This window comes from Lemur catta, chromosome 13, assembly GCF_020740605.2.
Source record: "Lemur catta isolate mLemCat1 chromosome 13, mLemCat1.pri, whole genome shotgun sequence".
Taxonomy (NCBI): domain Eukaryota; kingdom Metazoa; phylum Chordata; class Mammalia; order Primates; family Lemuridae; genus Lemur; species Lemur catta.
In genome coordinates, this window is record NC_059140.1 from 5,418,093 (window position 1) to 5,434,209 (window position 16,117).

The window sequence follows — 16,117 nt, forward strand, 5'->3', positions numbered from 1 at the left end:
CTCTACCTTTCTCATTATGAGTAATTACTCCTTCCTCTCTGTTCTCATGGGGTTTGTTTATACATCCGCTTAGCCATTTTTGTAACTCTCTCCCAACACAATAATTGTAAAGTACTAGATACTCAAATATTTATTGAAGTTAGTAAGGCTCCAGGAGAAAAAAAAATCTGAATTATTGTCTTATTTTTAAAAATATAGTCCCCAGTGTCTTTAGATGTCACTTCATCTGTCTCATTTTTCCACCTGGAAATTACGAAACAAAAAAGAAAAGTCATGATTTTAACATGAGAGAGTATATGATTAAGAGAATCACAAATGTGCAGTGACCATTATGACTAAGTTAATGATAGGTTTAGTTAGAGGTGTGTTTAAGGGGTATCACAAGAGAAAACAAATGACCACTGCTAAGGAATGGGTACTCTACTGCTGAGAGTGAGAAATCAAAGACTCCGGTGAGTAGAAGCAGCAGAGGAGAGTAAGGGATGGGGTGGTAGAACACGTCAGCAGAATAGCTCATACTTCACATCAAAGTAAGATCTTTTGGAGAGAACAAGTCATATCCAAACACTCTTCTGCTTGAAATGGAGATGTCCTTTTGTCCTTGACAAATGCACCTGGACAAACTGGAGGAAGGGGGAAGGTGTAAAGCAGTCTGCATTTCTCCATATTTGGTTCCTTGGTTTATAGATATGTCCTCTGGAAGACAGAGAATTTTGCCTATGTAAGTCTGATAGATATGGTACTCTTAAAATTTCCACAAAGGTGATTTTGGTCTAGTTCTGACCCTGGAAACAAGAAACCACTGGGAAATATACATGAAAGACATTATGATTCACTTGAACCAGCAAAAATACATTGGGAATTCTGACATTGTGTTCTCCTCATGTTGAAGTTTGGGTTATTGAGAGATAACTGTTTTGTTGGCAAAGACTGAGACAATACAATCTATGAGGACAAAGTTACCTAGAAAAATGAACTAACCCATGGAAAAGTTTGGAACCAAGCTGTTTCTACTGTGTTTTCCAGGAATTAGGTGAGTTCAGTTTTTCCTTTGTTGGTTCCCTTTCCCAAAATCACAAAGCCAAGCCTTGTCCTACTTCTACAGTTGACATGAAAATTACGACCCTAGAGTGAGCAGAGCTCTTGGTATTGCCTTCTTGTAAGCCAATTTTGGGTCCTGATCTCTCATACATGGACTTACTCTAAGACTCATCTGGGTGAGTGTATATTTGTTAGTGTTATTAACAATAAGAGCTTGAGACTCAGGGAAGTGGTGGGATGAGGGAGGATTTTCACAATAAAGTGCTAAAATAATTTTTTTTATAATTTCAGTATTGTATATTAGTGAATAATAACTAAATTCAGTATATGTTTCCAAGTGAAAAGATCAATTTCATAAATCTTATAAGGCTATAAATTTATAAATTCTAAAAAAATTTTGTAATGGTATAATAATCTATTTGAATATAAATTGCACTTTACTTTTTCTTACCTTTCTCAGTTTAATTTACTGTATATACTTAAGTAAAATTTTTTATTTTATAGTACAAGAAACCTAAACTAATTCAGAAGGATTTAATCATTTTTCTTTCTTCAAGTTTGGAACACTTTAGTATATTTACAATGTTAACCATTTAAAATTAAGATGTCATAAAACATGAGATTATTTTTCAACATTTGACATTAATTAGGTTTTGTTAAATGACCATAAAAATCATTTGTTTCATTCTGTTACAGTAATTGCTAATACAGGACATTTTTCTAATTATAATAAAACTGTCTGGAAATATCTCCTTTTGTCATTTATCAAAGTTTTGTAGAGTTAGTTACTACATGAGGGATATGCAAGCTTGTTAATACTAAGCATAATGATACTCAACATAAATTCAGTTTAGTAGTTTATGTTTTATTAATAAACTAAAACATAAAAGCTTCTGTGTATTAGTATAGTTAATATTTTTTAGTAGTAAGAATAATTATTTGCAAATTTGAAGGACATAGCATTTTCCTGTTATATTAAAAACTCTAAATTTTGTATTTAGTCTTATTTTAATATTTGCTTATTAAAACATCTATTTATGAATGTGACAGGATTATTTAAATTCTATTAGTAAAATTTACAAGTTAACATCTGATTTCAGTAGGGGTAGTGTCCTCCTATTGTCTATTTTTCTTAAAATGGAAACCAGAGATAATGAAGTAGGGGTAACACAAAACAGAAGGAAAAAAAATAGTGATGATTGTCCATTTGTAAATAATGAGGACAATAAATTCTCAAGAAAATTTAGTCACACAGAATCATTATGTCTCTGAACATTAGCTAAAGAAATGAAAAGCAATTCTATATGCTTTAAATGTCTACATTTAATGCATTTAGAGATGATAATGTCAGAAAGTATCTCATCTGCTTTTACTCAGTGTACATGGAGAGAAAAATATGCATCCCTTCAAATTTAATTTCTAACTTGGAATTCTCCCTCCAAATTTAATATTTGACACAGGCAGAATGACTCTTATTGTCTCTTTACTGAGATGCACAGGGACATGATGGTATAAGACCTTGTAAGTCTTTAGAAAAAAAATGTTACACTCACTAGTATCTTCTTGGTTGGGATGATTAGAAAACAAACAAAATGGAAACCAAAACACTTTCAACAGCAGTTTTGGGATTTTCCAAAATTAGCAACACAGTATTTGTGACCAAGTCCCTCTAGTGTTTTTTAGTCTCCTACTTTTTCAGTGATACTTTCTGTGCCTATGCTTTCCCCCAAGGCAGCTGAGAATTAAATATCTTGAAATTATCAATATGCTTGTCAGAAGAATTGTGCTTCTACTTGTACCCTACACTAAGTTCAATGTCTAAGGAATTTTTGATGTATTGCAGTCATTCAGTGACATCTGATGCTTATCATATTTATTTTTCTGGTATGTGTATGTTTCATAAAGATAGTTTTATAAAACTATTTTGGTGGGAAACAAATTTTCCTTTCATGAATTTGCCAGCTGATTTTCTTTTTTGTTTGTTTGTTTGTCCTCAGCAGCAGGATGCCAGCTGATTTTCTGAGGTTGTCATATATTGCCAGTTATCAACCAAGTCCCTCAACTTGGCAGCTGAAATTCTCATAATCACATTATGCTGTCAAAGCCCAGTTATAGGTTTTACAAGGCTAATCAATGAATATGGGAAAATTTATGAGGAAAAGAACATTTTTAATTAATATAATAACGAAGCAAAATACATAATTTTATCACATAGATTATATTCTTAAATTTATACAAGAGTACAAATATCACTATTAAATGACATCATTCACAAAATAATGTTACTCAAAAGGCTAAATATTGTGATAAAGATGAGGAAATAGATTTTACTGACCTAGTTGTTCTTTAAAGGAATGCATTCATTCTATGAAAAATAGCTCTTGGGTTTCTGTAAATGGGGTTAATCAGAAGTCAACACAGTAGATTAGCATCCAAGATGGCATTACATTAGCCTCCATACTTTACCCCTCTAATCTGGCTCCTATAATTTCACCACACCCACCTTTACCACAATGGTCCCTGAGCCTCTGTAAGCAGAGATTGCCACAACAATACTGACAATAGCAGGTGATGATACTTATGCCAAGTATAAAACACAGAATTAATAATACTTTTTGCCACCATGTTCCCCAGGATCCAAACCAAGAGGAGAGTCACTGGGAGAAAGAAAGGACAGAGTCAGATATTGTAGTTATTTGTTGATGCATGTTTCGTGGCCCTAGAGTTTATATTGCCAGAATTATCAGGAATATATACACAACATTAAGTCTTAACAATGGCACAAGTCTAATGCCATAGAATTCTGTAGAACAGCCCTCCACATAAGAGTCATTTCAGAGTTCATTAAAAAACAACAACAACAACAAAACCTTGGAGGCTTTCATTGAGAGCCCATTAGCAAGGGCCTCTATATGCCAGATCACACCCTCAATGCCTAGAGATGGCACAAATATTGCAGCTAAATGGTCATACCAGTAACATACATCCATTGTCCACCCAGTAACTGTATGTGGTAAATTAGCAGGTTGATCAATTGACTTTACCCATCAACCGTGGAGCCAATGGAAAACTTTAAGTGCAGCATCCTAGCCATCTTGGTGGTAACCAAGGCCAGAGGTTAAATCCACCTAAACATTCAGTACCATTTAGAAGTAGCTGATTTATGCCAGGTTGTTGAGACCAGTGTGTAGTTAAAAAAGCCTGTGGTTTACCATGTTATATTAGCATTGTTCCTGAGGAATATAGCCCATCCTCTGAGTATGGTTGGGCCATGAGTCATGGTGTGGTTCTGCTGCTTCCAGCATAGAGGTGCTAATTGGCTTAAATACCCTGCAGTTAGTGTCAGCCAAATGAAAGTTTCCCACAGTTGAAGGAAACCTTCATGTAGCATCACTTTTGAGGTCTGAAAATAGGGCCCATTACCATTGCCTTAGAGTCTTTTAGTTGTGGGATAGCTATGGTTATTACATGTTCTTTTGTAGCATTTATTGAAAAGGGCTTTCCATGTTCAGAAGTGTTGTGCCTTGTTAATAGGCCATCTAATTACATTGTCACTTGTCACATCTTCGAAAGCTACACTCCACTGTTGAAGAGCCTTGATGAATGTTGGTAAGTTCTGCCAGTCATTTTCCTGCATAGGTCATACCCACCAAGGCAGAGCAGAGGTGCTGGGAAAGGGTAACAAGCTGAAATCCCAGCAGGCATCTTTTTGTAAGCTTCAGCATAATGCTGCAATCACTGTAGGAAGAGGTTCATTTCTCCTCCATAAGGGAGAGCAGCAATAGGAACAGAAGACTATTAGTGGAAATACAAGTGTGTAGTAGGTACTTGGTGGGGCAGTTCTTCCCCATTAAGCAGCATGACTGTGGTGGCCTCATCTCAGTTAGAATATAGGCAGTCCAAGGAACATGGGCTGGGGGTACACACCAAACGTTTTGCTCAAGAGGCAAAGGTGCTGGTGTTATTTGTAAGGTTACAGGGACAACAAAGACCACATCAAATGGCCCACCAGAATGCCCTTTAAAGAGGTATGCAGACTGTTTTGGCCCAGACTCTAACAGAATCAATGGAGACCACTTTAGTTGTCTGGGGAATTCCTCCCTCTCTGTCAAGAAATACCCTATCCAACCTGGGGTAATTTGCCAATTCAACCCACATTCAAGTGTCCTCTCCCTGGCTTGAGGTCTTGGGACACCCTAAATAACATTTGTCATTTGACCTTTATCAGCTCCAGTATAAATGTGTCTGGTCAGACTTTCTTTACAACTATGGTCAAGGAACCCTTTTCTTGGTGGTCCCAAGTTGTTGGTATGGTGCCATCCCTGTATGTGTTACAACCAAAATAAGGTTTCTAATGGCCTGAGGCAGGATCTTCACCCACCCATGCAAGGTATTGGGTTGTAAGAGTGCCTGCTGTCGTGCCTTTAAAATGCCATTTTTATTTCTATAAACCCTGCTGCTTGAGGATTATATAGTAAATGAAATCTCCAGTCTATTTCTTTTTCATGTCTCCAGTCTTGGACATCATTTCCAGTGAAATGCGTGCCTTGGTCACTGCCAATGCATTGAGGGAATCCACACATGACACTGAGTTGTTCAACTCCTTAATGGTGGCTGATTAGTTTGCCCTTTTGCAAGGGAAGGTCTGCAACAATCCTGAGGCAGTATTTACACATATTGGTACATATTTTTGTACCAAGATTACTGGCAGGGGTCTGATGTAGTCTATGTGCCAGTCTCTCACAGGGGCAGCTGTCTTATGCAAGTGTTCCAGGGTATGTGGGATACAGCAGGGGCACAGCCAGAAGCATGCTGAGTAGTTTGTTACTGCTGCCACTAAATCTGCATAGTGGAGGGGCAATCATACAGTCTTTGCTATATTCCAGCCCACCCATGCACTGTGATCCCACTGTGTTTACATAGCAAATCAGCTAGCTCTGATGACTGCAGGGAGTAAGAGTTCTAATTTTTGCTAGGGTATCCACTTCCATGTTACTGACAAGTGAATCTGACCAGTGTGCTGAAACTACACAGTCAGTGTCACAGTGGGATCTTGTAGCCTCTCCCAAGAGTTTTTCTACATGGCAGCTCCTCATAAGGGGTCTTAAAGCACATACTAATCCTCTGGGACCCATCAGGCAAGCCAAGTTGAAAGACCCTTATATATTGCCCAATTGTCTGTATAGAGAACTACAGGCCACAGCTCATGGGTACAAACCAACCATGCAGCCTGGAGTTCTACCCACTCACTGCTTTGTTGCATTTCCATCTCAAACCACAGTGTCTGTGTGTGGTTGTACAGCTACTGCCATCCATACACAATGGTGGCTCAACCCATGAGTGAAAAATGTTTTCAGGAATGGGGGCTGTGTCTTTTGTGTGCCATTGGAGACTCCGCAATAGGGTAGCACTGATCTAACACTGCCTCTAACACAGCACACAGTTCATTCCTTAAAGGACTCATGGAGAGGGCACCATGTTGTTGCAGGTATGGATGCCACTTTGGTAAAGTGAAAGCTTGAACAACAGCTGATGCAAGCCTGGCAACAACCATTCTATCCAGCCTTTAATAGTGAGAACTGTGCTCACTGTTACCAGCAAAGCGGCAGTTACGGGTTCAACTCTTTGAAAGAAAGTCCTTGTATACCCGCAGGGCCTGTTGTTCAATTGAGGAATAGTGGACTTCAACACCCTTCCATAGTTGTGACCAAAATCCTAGGGGAACTGCTTTTCCATGCTGGACTTGCCAGAGGCCCCAGTGGTCACCTCTGGGCTTATGGCCACATCCAAAGACTTTGGTATCCTTGGAAAGGGGGAACCTAAGGCTTGTGCTTGACCCACTAGGATTCTAGGCTTTGGAGATGTGTCCTTTTGTTCTTTATCCAAGCACCAATTAGATCCTTTTTTTACTAGTTGGTATAGGATGCAAACATTGAATTAAATGTGAGATAAAAGCCCATCAATATTCCAAAAGGCCCAGAGAACTTTGTAACTGTTTAGTCTTAGGTGTGGAAAGTTGATAAATTTTGTCAATGACTGTGCCTGGGATAAGGGTGTCTTACTTAACCAAGTACCCCCTGGAACCTTATACCCAGTCATGGGCCTTGTATCTTTTGCAGGTTGATGGCCCATCCACTGGATTGGAGAATGGTCCATCATGTGTCAAGGTGTTGCTGTAGCAATGACAAGTCCTCAGAGGCTAGCATGATACCATCAGAATAATGAACCTGTTTAACAGTGAGTGGTGGTAGACATAAGTTAAATCTCTAGTAATCACTCCATGACAAATAGTGTGACTATGTAGCTAACCCCGGGGCAACAGTTGTAATGTTAACATTGTTGGCTATTCCAAGTAAAAGTAAATTGATCCTGTCAGTTAGGGTTAAAAGGATACTGAAGAAGGAATTGGCTAAATCTAACACAGCAGGGTAAGTGCCTGTACTTTACATTAGTTGTTCTATCACTTGAGCTATATTGGACACAGCAGTGTGTACCTCAGGAACTACCTTATTCAAGTCCTGTTATTCTACTGTCACGTGCCATCAGGCTTTCTTTCTGGCCATACAGCACCGTTGAAGGGACTCTATACTGGCTGAACAATATTAACTTTGGCCAGCTCCTATATGGTAATTTCTTCTATTCTACCAGGAAGACTGTTTCACATTAATAACATACTGAGGGGCAGGGAGGTATACAGGTTTCCATTTTGCTTCCCCTCTTAACATAGCTGTTACCACCTGAATCCGTAGCTGAAAATCTCTCATAGATATTTGTAAAGTGCATCCTAAGAGGATGTTCATACCCAAGATGTTTCCTGGAGTGAGATAAAGACAGTATGGCCAGTGGGGGAACTTCATTCTATACCTAGGAGAAGAGTTTGTTTCTCTTGATTGTTTGTCCTCTGTAACCATCTATAGCCACCCACTTACCAGGGTGCCTTTCTGGATTTCCATGAGTTAAGGTGCATTTGGCACCTGTGTTCACTAAAGCTAAGGTCCTCTGCTTGATTTTTTGGACTCCAGTAAATTATGAGGCATCAGGTCACTCCCTATTGTTCATCCATGGAGGCAACCCTGGCTCCCCGCCTGGTCTGTAGGCTGGGGAGGAGCCACCCCTGGAACACAGAGACTGTAGTTCTTTGATGCAGAGTTTCCTCTCCTCCTTCCTCTTCTTCTGGCAGAGTGCTGGGAAGGGGCCTAAACTGCTGAGCTGGAGTTAAGACCTTCCAAAGGCCCACCAATACAGCATTAGATTGATTTTTCTTTTCTTTGTCTACCCCAGCTGAAGTCAGCTCATAGTACATTTGTTTTCTGGTAACCCTAACTGGGCCTTTTAGACCTCCATTTTTCAGTCTAACAGACTGGCATCTCCTTTTTTTCTTGGTAACAAATTGGATCTTATCTCTTCCCTTTTCAGTTTTTCTAAGATCAGCCATAGCTTTCCCTACTTCATACACATTTTATCCCACAAGGGGGCTCAGGGACATAAGAGGACCACGCCATTCCCAGGGGACACATTGTAACAACTCATTTTCATGCCGCAGTAAACACAGCCTTAGCTCATCTTTTGAATTGCTGGACACAGATGGCCTGTCACATGCCCAACTCCTTTAAATTGCTCTGCTTCCTCCAGAGATCGCCACACTGGGGTCTGACCTGGGAAGTCCCCTCCATTTGCGCAGGTCTCTCTCAGGGCCAGGATAATCCAGTCCCTAAGACTATGATTGCCCTGGTCAGTTCTAGCATTGTGAAAACACTGTCTCGAAGCAGGATGAGTGGTTATATTGTTCACTTTTTCAACCTCACTCTCAGCATCTCCACCACTGTCCCATAGTCACACCATCCATGTGGCTAAGATTTCTGTAAGCAGCTTTTAAAAAGTTTTTTTTGCTATGTCCAATAATTCTGCCAAGCTGTACTCTCAGATAGTTAGAGTGTCCTGAGAAGGCTGTCCATTATTGCCTGGCTGCATCTACTGGCCTTTTGCTTTCCACTACATGAGTGGTCTTGCTCTAAAACAGGGAGGATATTCATCCTTCTCCTCTTAGATAACTACTATGTCTTCATCGGACTCACTCATTGGTTCCTAAGGGTTCCAGGTCTTAGCAGTCCCAGCCTGGTTTAAAAAGCTCACACTTTTGGCTGATGCAGTTTCTGCCCTCCAAGCTGCACAAAACAGAAGGCTAGAGTTTCCAACTGTGCCTCCTGAGTTTTGACCTTACCCACCATGCTGGCTGCTAACACAGATGTGATGGTTCTCATATAATTTTCTAAACTGTAATTCTTCTAGCTTTCATATCCTCACCTCCACTTCTAACTGTGCTTCCATGGCCACTTGCAAAGCCCACAATAGTGGCCAATCCACTGTTGTCACCACACAACAACCTTCCTTACCCCAATGTGTAATGCATTTTTTTCTAATCACCAGTGCTCTAGGCCTTCTAGCATTTTGGGGGCATCCCCATACTCACATGGCAGTCCACAGGCATCTAGGAAATGGACACCACCACTCCACCTAAATGAGGGGAACACCCTGGGATTTCCCCCACCGATACTTCCTTCCCCTGGCCCTGGACTCATCCTGGTTCCTGGACTCATCCTGACTAGCTTGCCAATGGTTTCATAAAGGGCTGTATACACAAAGTGATACTCAAATACAAAATAAGCCAGGAAAACAATGAATGAGGCAGACAAATTCAGTCCGTCAGTAAAGGGCGATTTATTAGGGAACTTACAAACAGAAGCATGGTGTAGGTGGCTGTAACACAGGAAGGTCTCCATGCTGTTACCCTTCACGCCTATGGCTTATATACTATAGAAAAAGGGTATACATACTAATGCGTAGGACAATTAAAGTTGATCTTCTAGGGAAAGATGAAAATGCTAATACTATGTAGATCACAGCCTATAATTTGTCTGATAACATCAAGGTTATTTTGACCTAAGGAAAGGATTTACACTAAGTATGTGCTCTTACACAGGGAACAGTTGATAAAGTGAAAATCTGAGAGGCCTTTCCAGAACAGGGAGTAATTAGAAGTTAACATGGTGGATTAGCATCCAAGATGGAGTTATTTTATCCTTCACGGAGCTCCTTCCCCAGTTCCATAAGCCTTACAGCTCAAAGGAATGCGATGGAAACTCAAATCCTGGCAGTTTAGTATTTTTTTAAGTTCTCAAATACGAGGAATTTGAATATATACACCTCCTCATTATTCCCAAATTTATCCTTCCTTCTTTTTCCTCTCCCCAGAAAAAGTTCCAAAAAAATTTAATTGACTTTTTAAAAAGGATAATGCACTGAGCAGGGATCTGGTCATCAAGGTAAAATGGGGGTAATTGTTTGGGGGGTTAGAGAAAGAGGTGAGGTTGGAAGGGGTACTGGGCCAGGGGTGTGTGTGTGTGTGTGTGTGTGTGTGTGTGTGTGTGTGTTAATTTACTCATTGAAAGTTTACTTGAAAAATAGCAGTCACCAGTCATGTCTAGTCTGGATTAACAAAAGAGCGATGTGTCTGTGCATGAGCAGGTGACAGTGGGAGCACGAGGCCCTGGTCAGGTGGTGTGGTGGTGGCAGCTGGCTGTTCAGCAGGAAGATGAGCTGCAGAATTCGCAGGACTCTGGCTCCCACACTGGTCCATCCTGCTGATGGAGCTTCCTCCAGGCCATTGGGTGGATGTGGCAGGTGGGGCTTCCTTCCTTTCCCAAACTAGCCCAGCCATTCCTCAGGAACCAGGCCCCTGCTGCTGCTGTCTGCACCGCGCCTCCATGGGGAAGGGCTCCCTGTCCATACCAGGGATGGGTATGATAGAGGAATTCCATGGGCCAGGAGGGCAGACGGGCTGCCCAGTTTTGAATCCCAATGGGCATACTTAAAACAGGCATTTGTTTGCTGTGACTCCCTACTCTGCCCTTTGCAGACACTGCTTGTTAATCTCAGCCTGGTACCCAGTTAGCAATGACATGTGCTGCAGATGGCTTATGAGAAGGATCTGGAGGACTGATGCATTCCTAATGGATCCTTCCTGACCAGATCTTAGAATATTCCATGTAAATGAGAATGTAAACTGTCATGACCCTGGGAAGACTCTGCTTTATCAGTCAGAGATGGCACCTTAGGAGACCATTTCCTGAATAGAAGAGGCAGTTCTGTGTGAACTCCCTTCCTTAAGATCCTGAAGCCTTTGGCATGGCCTCAAACGTAGCCTGTGGGGCAGAGGTTCCACTGGGGCTGGGGCAGGCAACAGCTGCTCAATCAGGCCTCCTGAGACACTCTGTCCCTCTCCCACCATGGCTGGAACTGGGTGTGGACCCTGGTCAGTGGTGGTGCTGGGTGTGGGGTGCAGGTATCTGGGACAGGACCTCCAAGTAGCGGGAGGAGCTGGCCTCTCCTGGGGGGACCTGGGCAAGTTACTGCCCTTTTTGGGCCTCTGTTTCCTCATCTGGAAAAATATAGGGGTGGTGAGCCTGTTGTGCAGACCTTACAGGGTCATGATGAGGTTCAAGGGAGAAAAGGAATCTGAAGGTGCTTGTGCCTGGCCCTTCCTCAGAGGGATGATGGCAAGAACAATGATGACAGCTGTATGGCACTAAGTCCTTAGGAGACCCTGTGAGGTAGGCATGGTTCCCGTGGCACCTTCCAGATGAGGAACAGTCTCAGGGAGGCCGGGCTGCATGCCCAAGATGACACAGTGAGTGACTGTTGGAACTGAGAGTGGATCTAGAATCAGAGCTCTCTGGAGGTGGTTTTAGCATCATATCATCTGTCTCAGGCCAATTATCTGGGTCCAATGTTGGGGGAACTGGGATGTAACTAGGGGAGGGGAGAATAGTTTCACTGACCTTGTCCCTGACCCTGGCAGCTGAGGACCTCCAAGTTAGCCACCCTGGGGAGGAACCCCCAGAGAGCCCAGATGAGGCAGAAGCAGGTGAGTGTGCCTATGGCAGGGAGGGGATCCACGGAGTCAGAGGACAGGGTCCTCCCTCCAAGCCAGAGGCCTCCACAGCAAGAAAAAATGGTGCACAATAGGAGCCCTCACTTTGGGGGGGGTGTAAGGATGTGGAAGTCAGAGACGCCCTGGGCAGGACATGCCCTAGTCCATCCTTGGCATCTTAGATTTCTTGGGTTTCACACACAGAGGAAGAGGAGACACATCTCAATGGAGGGTGCAGGTAGAGACTGGAATCAAAGACCAATTCCTGGGGAAAGGTGTGTTTATATCCACTCTGAACACAAATTTGGCCTGCATAGGATTGGAGGGGAGGAGAGGGCCCCTTAAGAGAAAAGCCCCAGAACTCAGCCCCTGCTCCCTCTCCTCCTCCCCCTTCATCATCTTTCACCAAGGCCCTGTCAGCATCCTGTCCTTCCCTCTGGCTCCAGGAGATCAAAGTCCTCCAGGAGTCTCCAGCTGCAGACAGTTCCTACCTTCAGCCTGAGGAGGAATTTGGGGTCTGTTTCTACTCCACGGAGCAGCTCACAGTGAAAGGTGAGGACCTATCACATTGGCAGAGGGGAGGAGGAGATCCTCTTTCGTGGCCAGCTGTAGAGAGCCTGTGGCCATGGCTCCCTGATCAGCATCAGGCCCTTTTGCATGGTGGCTGCTGTGGCACCAGGACTCCAGCTGCCGGGCAGGCACTGGGAGGAGCACCTGAGGTGTGGCTCCTGGTAGCCTCACAGCTTCCTCTCTGTCCTACAGCTACTACCTGCCCTGAAAGCTGAAGCCCCTATTTCAGTAGGTCAGGAATAGCCTCAAGGCCCATAAGAACAGGCCATGAGAAACCTCAGGGGTGACTCAGTGCCTTGGTGGCAGAGGCAGAGTGCATCAGGGCTCAGTGAAGTTTGGGTCAAGTGTGGGCTCTGGGAGTCAGATGGGTCTGTTGGCTCCGGTTGCACCACTCACCAGCCCTGTGACTGGGTTGAAGGGCCTCACTGCTCTGGTGTTTGTGGCACCATTGTCAGAAATTGAATGTGCTCTTCCAATCTCTTTTTCTATCTATATTTATCTATAATCACTATGCACTACTAGTCTCTGTTAGTATTTTTATTCAATTTAATGAACATATGTCATACATTATGTATCATTCTTCTTCATGATTTCTTTGCTACATTGTATGATTCCACTTAGGTGAGTTACTTAAAGTAAATTCACAGAAACACAAAGTAGAAGCAGGGTTTCCAGAAGTTGGAGGGGTGAAAACAAGGAGCTGTTGTTTACTGGGTACCAGAGTTTCAGCTCTGCAAGATTAAAACAGTTCCCTATGTATGGGGATGTTGGTTGCAAAACAATGTGAATGTACTTAATTCCTCTGAACTGCAACTTAAAAGGGTTAAAATGGTTAATTTTATGTATATTTTACCACAATGTAAAAAATGGTTTTTAAAAATGATATCTACCCTATAGCTATCTTCAACTACATGGATGAATATCACAAATATAATGTATAAAAGAAAGTAAATGTAAAAGTATACATACTATATAATTTCATTTAGATAAAATACAAAAAGTAAAACTGAGGTTCTGGCTTTCAGTAATGGTGGGGTGGCTTGTTAAACTACCACTCTCACAGATAAGAATGATAAAACATTGATATTAGACATCATTATGTAGAAACACACTTCTATCTATAATACGTGCGTATGTATGTGAAAGAGCTTAATGAGGATTTCAGCTGTGATTACTGGAGGGGAAACAGGTATTAGAATTTGAATCTAGCCAAATTAACTATCTCTTCAAAAAATAACAATACTCTTCACAGGAATACAACAGAACAGAGTCTCTATAACTATCATATATAGTTTCTAGTACACCATTTAAAAATTTATGAGACATGTGAAGAAACATGAAAATGTAATCCACACAAAAGATAAAAGGCAGGAAGTAGATGCCCAACATGTTGTAATCAGCAGACAAGGATTTGAAAGTAGCTATTATAAATATGTTCATGAAAGTAAAAGAAAATATTTTCATCATGAGTGAACGGATGTGGAACCTCAGTAGAGAAATGAGATTATAAAAAAGAATCGAATAGAATGATAAACAAATAAAAAAAAACTTTTGAGCTTATCCACAGATCAGAAACAGAAAACAATACAATCTAAATTATCTAATCTGAAGAAAAGAGTGAAAAAAGTTTGAAAAAATTAAAAGAGCCTTAGAGACCTGTGGAATGATTTAGTTCAAAAAAGAGAGGGTAATGACAGAAAAATTAAATGGAGTTCAAAAGTAAACCAATTACTTGCTGAAAATTTCCAAAAATTGGTTAAAAACCTAAATTTTTATATCCAAAGATCAACAACCTCTCAAAAAAAAAAAAAAAAAAACAAAACCCATATCAAGGCCATATTGTGATTTAGGAAACCGTCAAGGCACGGTTTTCTACTGACCTGCTACAATTTCTAATTTTTACTATTTATAATAATGGAAAATAGGTGGAAAATCCTTAGAGTGTTTTTCTTGGACAAAGTCTGACAAGTCAGGCACAGAATACTGACTGTTATTTAAGGCAGATGCCTTTCCATCCTTCTTTCCAAATTTTAATTTCTTACCTTGGAAATCACTTTGTTTCTCCCAAACCTTGCAGTAAAACTGATGCTCCAGAAAGATGTGCCATGGATATTCTGCTCTTGTGCATCCTCCCTGCACAGAACTGAGGCTGTAGCTTCTTCAGTTTTGGAAATGTGGAGTAGTGTAATGCTGAAAAACTAAGTGGAAAAATAACAGAATTATCACTGTTAAGTTCCAACAGCAAATTAGTAAAAGTGGTTCTAAAGGCATATTTAAAAAGGGATATAAAAAGTTTCCAAGGGACCCTTATTCAGGGCAGAAATCCATACATTGTATATTACCTCAGTACACAAACTTTCCTTATGTTTTAGGAAGGACAAAGGGGCAGTTTGGGTCCTGTTCGCCTGTGTTAATTATGACGGAGAGGTCCAGAGTAGGACAGCTAAGTCCTGAGAACCAGCGGTCACAGAAGTGGTAGATGTGGGCCTCCAAAGCAGCTTGGGGGTGAGGGGGGTGAGAGGCCTTCCCTAAGGGGCTGTTTCCTGACTGTATGAAGCAGGGGTCAGGCCTTTCCCTTGTGATGTTTTCTCCTCTTTGTAACAGCGGCAGGATGTCCCGCTGAGAGGCTTGACCCAGGTGTGGGCCATGCAGCTAACCCAGAAGTCCAAAGAATGTTCCTGGTGTGTACAGGTGGGTCTGTGGCCGCCCAGAGGGATACAGAAAAAGGTGGCTTTGAATAGGCAAGTGCCACGTTACCACGGACCAGGTATTTTCATTTTAAGCAGTCAACTGATGGTTCGAGACACCCACCAGCGAGCCTCCTGCCTGAGAACTGACTTGCCCACCGCCGTTCGACCCAAACCAACGGAAGGTCATGGAAGAGAGGGAGGAGTGGGACTAGGTGAGATGGAGGATAAATGGCAAAGAGCAGGAAAGGCAGGCTAAACACGGCAACCGCAAGCAGGCTGTGAGAGGACCCTAGCCTCTTGCTGGTCTGTGAAGAATCAAACTTCAGGCAAGACAAGTCACAAGTTGGCATCTCCTGGAGATACGGTGTCACAATTACAGAGTGACACCAGTCACCCTGACCACGCTCGCTCCCGGCGGCCAGGAGGGTTCCGGAAACAGCCAGTGCCCCCTGAAAAATTAAAACCGCTCTGCACGTGTAGTTTGGGGCAAGCGGAAGGCGGGCCCTGCGCGAGGCGTGCTGGGAGTCGTAGTCTCTTACCGCTCTCCGCCCTTCGGTTGCAGGGCTGCACAACATACTCCCAGCACGCCCTGGGCTCGGGGACGGTGCGCAGGTCTAGAGCGAGTGGTCGGGGGGTGCGCGCCTCACCGGGCGTGCGGGAACGTGTGTCCTCTTGACCGCTCCCAGTTAGTCTGTCTCAGGCTGCAGGACGACAATCTCAGCACGCACCAGGCAGTGCGCCACCATGGGGAACGGGGCCGGGCGAAGCGCTTCTCGTCATGCCTGCTGGGAGTTGTAGTCTCTTAACCTCTCCCAGCCTTTTGCTTGCCGGGCTGCAGGACTATAATCCCAGTATGCATCGTGCTCAGGGGCGGTGCGCAGCCTCG

General features: G+C 42.6%; 1 long non-coding RNA gene across 2 annotated transcripts; it reads right to left on the minus strand.

The window, feature by feature from the left end:
• Positions 1-127: 127 nt before the first annotated feature.
• Positions 128-15,968, minus strand: LOC123648949. 2 transcript variants are annotated; one of them, XR_006738845.1, is made up of 3 exons: positions 15,771-15,968; positions 14,584-14,739; positions 128-243 (listed from the first exon to the last, which is right to left on the minus strand). It is a non-coding gene; the product is annotated as an uncharacterized LOC123648949 (long non-coding RNA). The 2 variants fall into 2 exon arrangements; XR_006738844.1 differs by lacking the exon at positions 128-243 and adding an exon at positions 13,137-13,272.
• Between the last annotated feature and the right edge of the window lie 149 nt (positions 15,969-16,117).